General features: G+C 35.9%; 1 protein-coding gene across 1 annotated transcript in view; it reads left to right on the top strand.

Moving 5' to 3' along the window:
- LOC134664055 (leucine-rich repeat neuronal protein 1-like) overlaps window positions 1-12,905 on the top strand; it is a 346,981-nt gene that overhangs the window by 183,692 nt on the left and 150,384 nt on the right. The gene's annotated exons all lie outside the window — the stretch shown is intronic.

The raw sequence follows: 12,905 nt of genomic DNA, 5'->3' as shown, positions 1-12,905 counted from the left end.
CAAGGTGAAGTCCGGTCCTTACTTAAAAAAATCTGGACTTTAGATTTTCGTTTAAAAAACAGATTGAATTTCTTTGAAATAATATTCTACAAATAGTACTGTCTGTTTTTTCAAAGGACAGGGATTTCAACTCAATGTTAACTTAAGGCTAATATTATATGAGATTTTGAATCAAATTCCTCGCTGCAACAGAAGACCTCATGGACCTAAAAACTCAATACACTTCAATTGAAAAGAAAATTCCCATTTTATTCAGGCAAATAAATAAATTGTATTTTAGATTTGAAAATTCTGCGAAGAAAAGTTAAAGTCTTATTCAGAGTTAACTTCGTTAAAGCAAAAAGATGTCTGTTATTTGTCAATTAAGCAAGAAACTTTATCCAGTTCCTTTCATGCTTTGTCTTGTTAAAAATGTTATCGTGTTCTAACGTTATAAAAGGTGTACAGAATTTCTTCGTATCTCGTCATATAAGCGTTTTATATTTTCTTGTCACTCACGTAATCTGCACTGTCAGTGTGCAGAATAAAATGTGTATTTAAAAGACCGCTCTTGACCGCTTGATATATTCGTGTCGTATGCCCGCTCTTTTTACGCAAATCTTTCGATCCCTTTGAGGAATGCCTTTTTTTACTTTACGACTCTGGCCGCATTGTCTGCGAGGGCCACATAAAACTAGGATCTCCAATATCGCGCCATCTGCCGTCTGATCATCCCGAAAAATCACTCAGAAGGCAAATTACACTCTCTTTACTGCAAACGTCAGAAGGGGCATTACGCTGTCCGAATAGGCATTCTTTACAACTCCTATTGGAATGTTTCGCCTTAAACGCCAGACTAATTATTCCTCGCTTCCGTCCTTAGAAATTTCTCCGATCTTTTATTTTCCTATTTGCCCTAAATTGTCAATGACTTTTGAAGAGGGGTTTTTTCCCTTTGAAGGATACCGAGGAAAAACATAAATTAGGCCGTTCTTTGTTTCTTTGTATCAAAGGAAGGAAAGTTTTAAAATCTTGTTTAGTCTCATTACCGAGTTATCTGGGGCGTCTTCATAATGGAAATGATGCATCCGACGCACGCGCTGTGCGCATGATACGGTCGCCGGTCACGATAATAAAACGTCTAAAACAAAGGGAATTAAAGAAAGCCTCGAATAATATTGGGTCCTCGACCGCCGGAACGTTGTTGGGCTTACATTTTCGGGTTTTTCCTGGTTTTTCGGGCGAACTTTCGGGACTTTCCTTCCTGACTTGGTAACGGACCTTTCGAAGTTCACGGCGCGGTTTCCCGTTGTCCTTTGTTTGAATTTATTATGAAGGAAGGATATTATGGAGGAAGCTGATCTGAAAGTTCGCATTGTCTTTGTTAAAGGTGCTTAAGTCTCGCCTAGGTGTCGTAGGTAGGAAAACAGGGCGTGCAAGGAAGAATTAGCCGGAAACAAAGGGGTTGTAGGCAAACAAGTTTGTGAAAGGCTGCTTAACTCTCAGCCCCCTTGAGAACATGTGGGGGGAGGCAAATGAGACGCCATCCAGAAAACATTATGGCACGTGCCGATGAAAATGCAGCAGAATTTCGGAGTTTCGCTTACAATTTACGGGCTTTTGAATGTGGAAGTGTTTAGAAACATTTTAAATGTCGTTTAGAAGGCCAACTTGCGTGGTGGCAATGATTATGTCTCGGTTTACTCCTGCATTAAGCCCAGATGAAAACATCACATTTATTTGGCTCTTTGTATAATTTTGTTTGTTTATTTATTTACCAACTTACACTGTTATACAGCTTATACAGCCACGAGAGACGTTGTTTCTCGCTTACGGATGCTGCATAATAGCCACGTCAAATTAAGCCGAATTTGGGCAAGCTGCGGAAATAATTCGTGTAGTTTTGAAAATTGGTACAGGCATACCTTGTGGTGTCTAGATAAACATACTAAAAGTCCTCGAGGGTAGGGGGTGTGCTGGGGGTGTAGAGGGGGGTTGAAGGTACCTTTTTTCATATTTTTGCTCATATCTCGAAAATGTGTACGAATTGCATTATAATAACTTCGGACAAAAGTTTTAACATAAAATTTACTATAAATTTGGTTATGTTTATTTTTACTCTGCGATCAGTACTTTAGGAGCTACAGGCTGTTAAAGTTAAATAAGAGATAAAAAATAGACGGTTTAAAAAAACGTCGTATTTTCATAATTGTTCATCATAAATAAAAAATTTAATTAAGAATAAGCAAGCTAAATGACCTGCTGATAAAATATAAAAAAAACCGGCCAAGAGCATGTCGGGTCATGCTCAGTGTAGGGTTCCGTAGTTACCCTTCCGTCAAAATAGACTATTTGCAAAAACTCAAAAACTGCTTAATCGATTAGGTTCGCTATATTTTTCTCTGAAAGTCTTTATTAAGCTTTACTTTCACGATTTTTTTCATATTTTTTGGACCCATGGTTCAAATGTTAGGGGAACTAAAGTGGAAAACACAACTTTTTTTCTTTCAGATCGATTATTTCCGAAAATATTAAGCAGATCAAAAAATGGTTCTCGAAGACCCGTATTCGTTTTAAAAGACCTATCCAACGACACCCCACACTATAGGGTGGAAGCGAAAAAAAATTTCATCCGCTTTTTAATGTACGGCAGCCACCCTAAAAAAATATTTTTTCTAATTTATATTTTACAACTTTGTCAGCGTAACTGATTTATATATTCGTGTCAAATGTAAACATGAAAACTAGCAAAAATTTTTTTTATGGTGGTTGCCCTACATTAAAGTGGGGATGACATTTTTTTTCGCTTCCACCCTATAGTGTGGGGTGTCGTTGGATAGGTCTTTTAAAACGAATAAGGGTCTTCAAGAACCATTTTTTGATCAACTTAATATTTTCGGAAATAATTGATCTGAAAGAAAAAAAGTTGTGATTTACCCCTTAGTTCCCCTAACTTTTGAACCATGGGTCCAAAAAATAAGAAAAAAAAATCGTGAAAACATAACTTAGTAAATACTTTCAAGGAAAAATATAGCGAACCTAATCGGTACAGCTGTTTTTGAGCTATGGCAAATAGTCTATTTTGACAGACGGGTAACTACGGAACCCTACACTGAGCATGGCCCGACATGCATATGGCCTATTTTTTTATATTTTATCAGCAGGTTGCTTAGCTTGCTTACTCTAAGCTAATTTTTTTATTTGTGATGAACAATTACAAAAAAACGACGTTTTCTTAAACCGTCTATTTTTAATTACTTATTTAACTTGAACAGCCTGTAGCCCCTAAAGTATTGATCGCAGAGTAAAAATAAACATAACCAAATTTGTAGTAAATTTTATGTTAAAACTGTTGTCTTAAGTAATTATAATGCTATTCGTACAGATATTCGAGATATGAGCAAAAATATGAAAAAAAGTACCTTCAACCCCCCTCTACACCCCCAGCACACCCCCTACCCTCGAGGACTTTTAGTATGTTTATCTGGACACCACAAGGTATACCTGTACCAATTTTCAAAACTACACGAATTAATTCCGCAGATTTTTCTAATTTGCTTAGGCTATAAATAATCTGATGAAAAAGCTGTTAAAGGCCTCATGATGAACTAGCACTAACATTATATACCTAACATATATGTTATAGCTTATAATAAGTATGCGTGTTTTCAATACAGTTTAATTAAATATAAAGATTTCCTTCTGTAGCATACCGAAAACCGTACATATGGCGAAACGATTCAATCTATTAACAAGCTAAGCTTAATAATCAACTTACTCTCAACTTTATCTAACCACAGAAGCTTAAAAGCTTATAAAAAGCGGATTACAAACAAGCTTATTAGAATATTTGAAGCTCGGATTACAATAGGGGAACAACTCCATCTAATAACCAATAAGTTGTAGTTACACACGTATTCTCCCTTTCTCAATTCTCTAGTTACACCGTATTAAAGATATCCCTTCCTACTTACTTTAGACCACGGTGGAAACAATAGAGACAGTACCTTGACTTTTAACTAGTCCTACCATTCAATGCGAAAGTAATTCTGTCAGTCTGTTACCACTTCACGCTTCAACTGCGGAACCGCTGAAATTTATGGACATGGAGATATTTTAAAGCACGGGGAAGGATAGAGGGTAGTTTTTATCAATCATCGTCATCACTTTACACAGAAAAAAGCTAATAATTTAATAAAACGTTACATCTGCCCATTTGGCAGGGGTATACCTCAAACTAAATTGAGTTTTGCATAGGGGCGCCGTCAATGACAGCTGGATCATTACGAAAAGTATTTAAGCACAACTACTACGTTTGCTTAATCTCGGTCCCTGTTTATCACTAAGTAATAGCAATTTAATAAAATATATGCCACCAAACATTTTTATACCTAGTCTATAAAAAAACCTATGTTTTGTGGTATTTCAATGGCAAGAAGTCTATCGCGAGGAAGAAGAAGAAGAAGTCTATACTGATCTCGTTTCCCAACTTGCTCTATAGCTCAATGACTATTTTACTAATTTAATGACTACATACTATTAATTAAATTAATAGGGTATCTAGTAACTAAAAACACTAGTGCCTTCCTTTTAAAATTGTACGAGACCAAACACATTTGCAAATACCGTACCGCAATATTTACCAGGAAGCGCGTATCTGTCGCCTGCTAAGTCGCTTTCAAAATCACTGGCGCATTCACAGTCAAGATACTGTACAAGGGTATACTTGGACTGCGTTCCACCCTTACGCAATTACATCAAAATATCATTTGATTCATGTTTGAACTTAAACTTTAGAGTTGAATGTTAAACTGCGCTTTTAATTGCTAGGGGAGATGAAAAGGCGACATTTATCACCTTTTCAATGCAGTTTACATATGTAAAATAAGTGCATGTTAACGAGTTTTTTTAAACATACCACATAATATACATATAGGTAGGCTTATTCGTAGGTAAGAGCATGTCTGGCACGCCATTTCAATACCTACACTTTTCCTGGCCGCGTAGCCAAGATGCCGATCGCTTGCGCGCCATAGCGATCGAAACGCAACTGTCACTGTCGCACTAATATGGAAGAGTGATAGAGAGACATAATGCTTTTCGTTGTCGATGCGATAGCGATTGTAACCTTGGCTAGGCCGGCTGACGCGTAATAAATGACAAATGTGACCGCTTTTGAAAATACGAAAAACTGAGGGCCTACCGCGAACCACGCACTTATAAATTCGTACGTAAGAGTGACAGGGAGGCAACACATCGAACGAGGTTCGCAGTAGGCCCTCTGTATTCATGCATGGGATACGGTGGGTGATTAAAATATCTTGGAATGTACTGTTACTAAATTCAATATTTCCAATGAGACTTGCGATTCTGATCAGACTTTAGGCATTTTGCTAATCACCAACCAACGTTTTGCTGAGTTAACTAAAAAAAATCCCACAGCAGGTTTCGATTTTGACCCGCCATCATCGACGTATTAAATCAGGTAGAAGTACTAGTGGTACGACGACTATAGGTAGTATTCGACATGGGCACTTTATGACAAAGTGACAAGGATACAGAAAAATCTTCGCCGTTCAAATTTAACCTATATTACTTTGACAAAAAGTGCCCATGTCGACCCTTTGTTTCCCATAAAGTTTTAAGCCATAATGTATTGTTTGTCATATTATCGTTAGTCATAAAACTGTAACCGTTAACTTTTCAGGATTTTCGTAAGGTTGTTCTGTAGATAGGTTAGGTTAGGTTTGTTTTATGGCAATCCTGAAAAGTTACGCGTTTCTGAGAAAAACCAAATAAGACTAACGAAAATTCGGACAAACAATACATTATGACTTAAAACTACATATTTGGGAAACAATAGCGGGTCTCTATTGTTTCCCAAATATGTAGTTTTAACCCACGTCGAATACTAGTTATAAGTGCAGCGTCGAGCACTTAACTAGTACTTCTACCTTACCTATTCAAAATAGTGATCACGAAATTGGACATAGGGCAAACCCGTCTGTTACTGCCGTCTCGATATATGTTTGGTTAGATTTGCATAAAACGTTTCACCTACTTTAAAATGCCATACAACATAATAATTAATCTTCTAACAATTAAAATACAATAGATAAGCCTTTCTTTTACCAGTCGTTAAAGAGCTTTCCAGCCAAATACCCCGTAAGACCTTACGCCCTTTTAACCAGGTCAGGTAATTAAGTAGGTTAACATTTTAACGCCACCCCCATTTGTTAAGCACGGCTATCAATGACGGATGCGTGTAGATAACTGTGTGATGTTATTCATAATGCTAGGGGAAGACGAGCGAGTATAACGCTCAGGTAGACCAGTAAAAAAACGCTCTATAATTAAAAAAATACAGCAACAAATAAAAACACAATAAATACAATACGGTTGTTGACTGTAGGTATGCAAAATAAAAAAATTGCATATAGCATGCATGAAATAAAGCTCTAGAAAATTGTGGGAAAGAAAACCTAAGTTATTTTATACACAATTTCTATTTAACAAATCGGAAAAAAAACTTTAAAGAGTAGATAACTTAACCGTGACGTCATGTGTATGTATCATATAAATCGTTGCTTCATACTTGCTTACTTTAAAATGTAGGTATACAATAAGTCCATTCCTGATAGTGATAGGATTAGACGGAACGAACGTCATAATTGCGGCAGTGACGGGCCGTGTCCGGGCCGGAGCTTCCAGCGCTTACTTTTCTTGACAGAACAGGCGATCACGTGATGCTTTCCATAGAAAACGATGCGTCGGAACCTCCGGCCCGGACACAGCCCGGTCTAACGTGAGTCATCCTTAATGCGGCCGCGACGTTACTTCTTTATCAAGGAAATATATAGATACATCGGTAGCAACAGTAATGCAGCTGCAGTTAACCTCTAGCCGCCCAGAGACCGATAAAAAGGTCTCCTGTTCCATTCTAATTTGAACTTTGTGTTGACAAAATAAAATTTCATTTTGCTTGGCAAAGTTTGACGTTTGGGCGGCTAGAGGTTAAAATTCGAAGTCACCTTTACTAATCTCGAGATCACATTACATTGGCGTCCAATAACTACTTACCTGCACTGACGAAAGCAATGAGAACACAAACTGGTATCGCCCGGTTATTTATTAGCCAGGTTGAGTTACTGGTTACCCAAGTGACCTGTGACATTAAACAAAGAAGCGTCGTGTGTTGTTTGGGATTTGTCTCCTTGAAAAGTTGAACAAAAAAAATAGTAAAATCTAAAAGTATCGTTTAAACCACCAGAACTATAGTCCAGTACCACAACTATGGTGTACGAGTTCAATATCAATACACCTTATAAAATAAAATAAAGTTCCACCATCTGTCTGTATATTCACGATAAACTCAAAAACTATTAAACGGAGGAAGACGAATAGTTTTTGAGGAAGGTTTAGGTATGTATACTTATATGACCGTGCCAGTAGCGAACGAGCGCAGATGAATATAATTCTTTCTGTTGCGTATGGTTGCGTGTTGCTTAGGGCCTGAAGTAATAAGCCCGCAGAAGCTTGGAACAATTTGACATTGGTTTTGAATATCCAAGTCGACTTACTGTTTGCTTCCACTACTAGATAAGCCCAAATTTCTATGAACAACATTAAAATTGCACCAAGTCTACTACACGCACAGTATATCTACACATACGTGTATATACATTGTTTGCGGTACTAAGTCTCCCCTTTCATTAGGCTCCCCGCACGCGAATGTCAAACCGATCGTGTTCGAATGACCGAAGACGCTAGGGTTGACTCAAGAAACTCTAAAACCAATAGTAGACCTTATTTTGTAGTAATAAGGATAATTTTTCAGTTAGGCTTTAGGGATGTGGGTTTGCGAAGGAGTTACAAACTACAATAGTATTTAATTTAACCTATTCATTGCCGAGGGCGGAATATGGCGTTGAATGGGTTAAAATATATTTGTATAGTTTTGTGTTCTGCCTAAGAGCATGAAATTTGAATTGGCCTTTAAGATTAAGGGTGGAATCACATCTATCAGCATCGAGCCGCATTTTATATATGAGAAATTGCTCGTTACGCGTTGTGCGTACGCATCGGAAAGCTGAAAGCATGCGTCCGCATCTTCATACTAACGAGCGATTTCTCATATATAAAATGCGGCTCGATGCTGATAATATGTAATTCCACCCTAATGAGTTGTTTGCGCAAATATTTTTACTCTCTATTAATATTTAATATTCATATTCATATTCAAAACGCACGCAACATCATTCTTGCGAAATGTTGATTGAGTACCTATTCAAAAAAATCACTGCATCGCATAAATGCATAACTATTTCACATCAGACATTTGCTTTTAGGTCGTCAAAATGTCTACGAATCGTACTCTCATTTTCTAAATGAAACTCAAACTGAGTCGATGGTACAGAATGCAAACCCTGACAATATCGGATTGCAAAGTCACTTTAAATCCATCAATTACAAAAGAAACATGCTTAGAACTGTTTCATCGCTCTTTACCAACTTTTGTTTGACTTATCTTGTTACTGTTTGTTTTTTACTTTCAGTTCATACCGTTCTGGGAAATTCATTCACTTCCAACATCAACCCACGTTAATAAAATAAAACGAACTTGACAATTTACGACGGTTATGATATTTCAGACACAGTTAATTTTAGAATTTTGACATTCAAGTAAATTAATTTAGAATTACTTTTTTTGACTTTCGGTCCCGACCACCTATCTCTGCACTTACTTAATTTTGACGCATGCCAATAAAAATGCAAAGAGAGGGGTAGTCAAAGCTCAGAGGAGCTCACATCTGTCGATGTGGCTTACTCTTCCCGGCTCCATTTTCATGGCCTGCAGATAACTCGGCTCAGTTCAACCAGTTTATTATATGACCTCGAGACTGGCAGCCACTAAGCGTATAAAGTTAATGTTATACTGGCTAGCTTGCAAGCGATGAGAACATATGTGCTACATGACAATAAGAGCGTAATTTTATAAAAAAAGTCAATGGCGCTTACGTCCTTCTTTACACTGACTTGTAGGAGGACTCCTCGGTGCCTCTGGTCGCCTAGTAGCTATAGAGGTTAGTTAAGCGAGATTACGAGGGAAATAAGTGGATTATCGCGATAATAATAGAGGTAATATAAGAATATGCGTTCCTCTACAAGCAAAAACACAAATTAATTCATTTTTTGAAGTAAAATTCAAAACCCAAAAATTTATTTTTGATTTATGTTATTAATATTCATCATCATAGTCTACAAAAACTTGTCTTGTACCGTATTCTTATGTCGAAAAAGTAAAAAAGGGAAGAAATTAAAAAGCAAGCCTCATTAAAACCTTTGTAACACTGATACAGGGATCAGACCCAAGTCCTAATTACAATTCAACAAAGAGCGCCATCTACAAAAGTAAGGGGCCAAATCCAAGGGGACCACAGGCCCCCCTTTATACCCATGAGCCCTATGTAGCGTAATTCTGGGCCCGTATTTACTTTCCTCTCTCAAACGTAAGATAGGGGACGAGTTAAGTTCATGGTGATTGTCAAATATTTTCGGAAGACAAAGGAAAAACAGCCCAATTAGTAAGTTTAAGAATGTAAAGCTTTAAAATTGAGAAACGAGTATTTGCTTTCAAACTCGTCTGTCATCTTTAAGCGACTATCAGTCTTGAAGCGTAAACGAAAAAAGAATGGTTAATTTTATTCTAAATTTATATTTGATAAACCGGCGAACTTCAAAAAGGGCCAAGTATTTTCGTCCGTTTCTTTTTCTAAAAATACTGGCAACTTCGGTCTACGTTTTAAAACATTTAGTTTTATTCGAAATTCGAATTGAAATAACCAGCCAGCATAAAAAGGGTCTTTGATCGGTTTGTTATTGTAACGTCAACACGTGCGTCGGCCGCCACACGTGCCCACCGGTACTTTAATCCATGACCATGTTTAACCCGTATTGCATACGCATAAGTTCTACCAATGCTCAATTAAATGTGTTGATGCCAGTACCGCTGCATGTAAACAGCGGTTGAACTATAAAACACCCACCGATGCCCTGTATCAACATGCTACTAATTGAATTTAAGAATTCAAACATGGAACGTTGGCTGAATGGTCGCGAACGGTTCGAGAACTTTGAACAAGTCGTATCATTCAATTATCTCTAAAATCACCTCAAAATGCTTGCGTTTAAAGTCCAATTTTTAACGAACATAACATACTCACATGATATTGCGGTGGTTTTTCCGAATGTTGCAATTTAAATTAACTTACAAAGTGTTCTATATTCAGCAAATAGTTTTTTTATTGATAGCGATTGAATATTTTATCGTGGACCGTATTATTTGTCGTAACAGATAATATTTGCTATCATATGAATGTTTTGTGTTTGTTGTCCTTCGCAAATGTTGGAGTTGTATTATTTTATTGTTCTTCTAGGCTAGGTCGCCACTATCTGAGACACGTTAATAATACAGTCTGTAACCCTTCAAATTCATGTCTTATCCCTGTCTTACAAATATATAAGTCAATGTGACAGATTAAGTCAAACGATTCGTAGCGAATTCAGTCATGTAACGCGTATGAATAAAGCCATTGTTTTTTATATAATGTCTCGTGCCGGAATATATTTGTAGATCGATAATTCCTTAGACATAGTTCTATTTATAAACACCATACCGTTTAGTTTGGTGCCTTCTCTGAGGTTATAAAAACTTGGATGGATCTCTCTCTGATTCGAAGTTAAAATAAATTATAGTAGATTTTTTTTTAAGCTGACCGCTTAGAACTATAGAGCTCATAATTCTAAACGGACAGCTTAAAAAATGTTTATTATTCATACGTGTTCTTTTATAGAAATTTGAAAACTGCTAGTCTTTATTATTCACTTTTCTTTCCCGCAATTGACCGACTTAGGTCAAGAACGTCTCGAAAGAGATAATGAAACGGGCTCTTACCCGAGATAATATTAACTTAGAAGATGTGCCAGAACTAGTAATTAAATATGTTATTTATGTTCAATATTAATGAAGCCTAACATTTGGGCAATATCCTTTTGACGTGTTTACATTACAATGACTGTTGAGAGAACGTTTAGTTTATTTCATGAAAAAAGAAATCTTATTTACAAAGAAAAACTTAATTCCTTTACATGTATCTTATGCTAAAAACAATTTGGGGATCACATTCCTATATTAATTAAATTTCATCTGAACAGATTTTTGGATGCTAGTAATAGCGTAAGACAAAGACAGTACGATTCTCTCCGTGTCAAAATGTACATAATGTCAAAATGACACGGCCAAATGACGCATCGATGAAATCATGACCGATATTCACCAATAAAAGACCTAATTTAACCCTTATCTTGGCAAGGCTCAAAATATCTTAAATATAAAAATTTTTTTAGTTTTTTGTCACCTATTGAGCATACTAGACTATTAAAAAATAAGAAAAAAATCCAGGATTTTTCAGTTTCGGAAAATCATATGTATCATATTTGATACAATGCCAATAACTCGACAAAATAGTTAACTACTTTTTAGAAGAAAATTTAAGATTTTAATAAAAATAAAACTTGTATTGCCACAGAAATTAGCATTTACTGCTAATTAAACGCAATCTAAAGCATCAGATGACTATTAAACCTGTAAAAATAAATTATATCTACGAATACCTGATCACATGGGCGGAAAATTAGATCCCGCAAAGTTCCAAAAAAAGTCGTCAGCAAAAAGTTGAGTAAAATATGAAAAGTAAACAAATAATTAAAAGTAAAAAAAATACATTTTTTTTTACTTTGGGGCCATTTTTTGCCATACACATATTTTTCCGTGCTACGGGCTACGGCGTAGCAATAATGCTACAGCGTACGAATATATAGTTAAATAACATCTAGTACTTAAAAAAATCAAAGTTTAATAACTAAATAATACGACAATTAATATTAAATAATTGAAGCATGTTTTGTAACCCCACAAAAATAAAAAAATTAAAAAATCATGTAAAAATATTTTGACGATAACTTGGCAATGTATTAAATGTAATACAATCATTTCGATATGTACATTTCTGAGTTCTTGGCAGTGTATCAAATATAATACATAACAGTTTCATGCCAGGTTCTGTGTATTAAATGTTTTTAAATTCGAAGGCATTGTAAATATGTATGCACTAAGAGACAGTAAAGATATCAAAATGTAGATTATGGAAAAATATATACTAACATAAGAAATAAATGCAAAACTTCCAGTAACAACCGAAATCTATTGATTCCGCGGCGTCATGTTGATTATTACAAATTAATTTACAATGACACTCGTGTCAATTATTTTTTTCTATAAGTAAGGAGGGTAGCTCGACATATTGATGGCAGAATTATTGCGTTAGGTAATAAAGTGAACCTGCTAGATTTTTTTAAGTTCCATGTATTACGGGTGTTACGATGCCAAGATAAGGGTTAAAAATATTGCGACAATCACAGCTGACAATAAAGGACTCAATTTACAATCCCAATCATCACAATGACATTGACGGGAATGGTGTCGGTGAATGAAATGAATGCATTCATTCAGTGATCGAATCGTTCAACATCTGGTCTTTGTTCTCATCTCGATTTTGATAACTCTTTTATGTTACAATCTGGGGCGACCGTTATTTAATAAATAATAAGTAGTCAATCTTATTATAATCTACATCTACATTTTGGTTTGTGTAACTAGATTTGTCTAATAGGTATCCGTTAGTGTTTTATTTACATTGTTAAAATAACAAGAAATATGATGAATAGTTGAAATGATGACACAACTAGATAACTACTGATTTGGGCCGGGCCGGTTACACCAACTCTCGGTTATCATAATTATCATACTTACATTTGCTTTCCATAGAGTCTGTTCGGAGAGAGAAGAGAAGAGTCTTGGAATGTAA

Source organism: Cydia fagiglandana, chromosome 4, assembly GCF_963556715.1.
Source record: "Cydia fagiglandana chromosome 4, ilCydFagi1.1, whole genome shotgun sequence".
In the NCBI taxonomy this organism is placed as follows: domain Eukaryota; kingdom Metazoa; phylum Arthropoda; class Insecta; order Lepidoptera; family Tortricidae; genus Cydia; species Cydia fagiglandana.
This window is presented reverse-complemented; position numbering and strand designations above follow the sequence as displayed.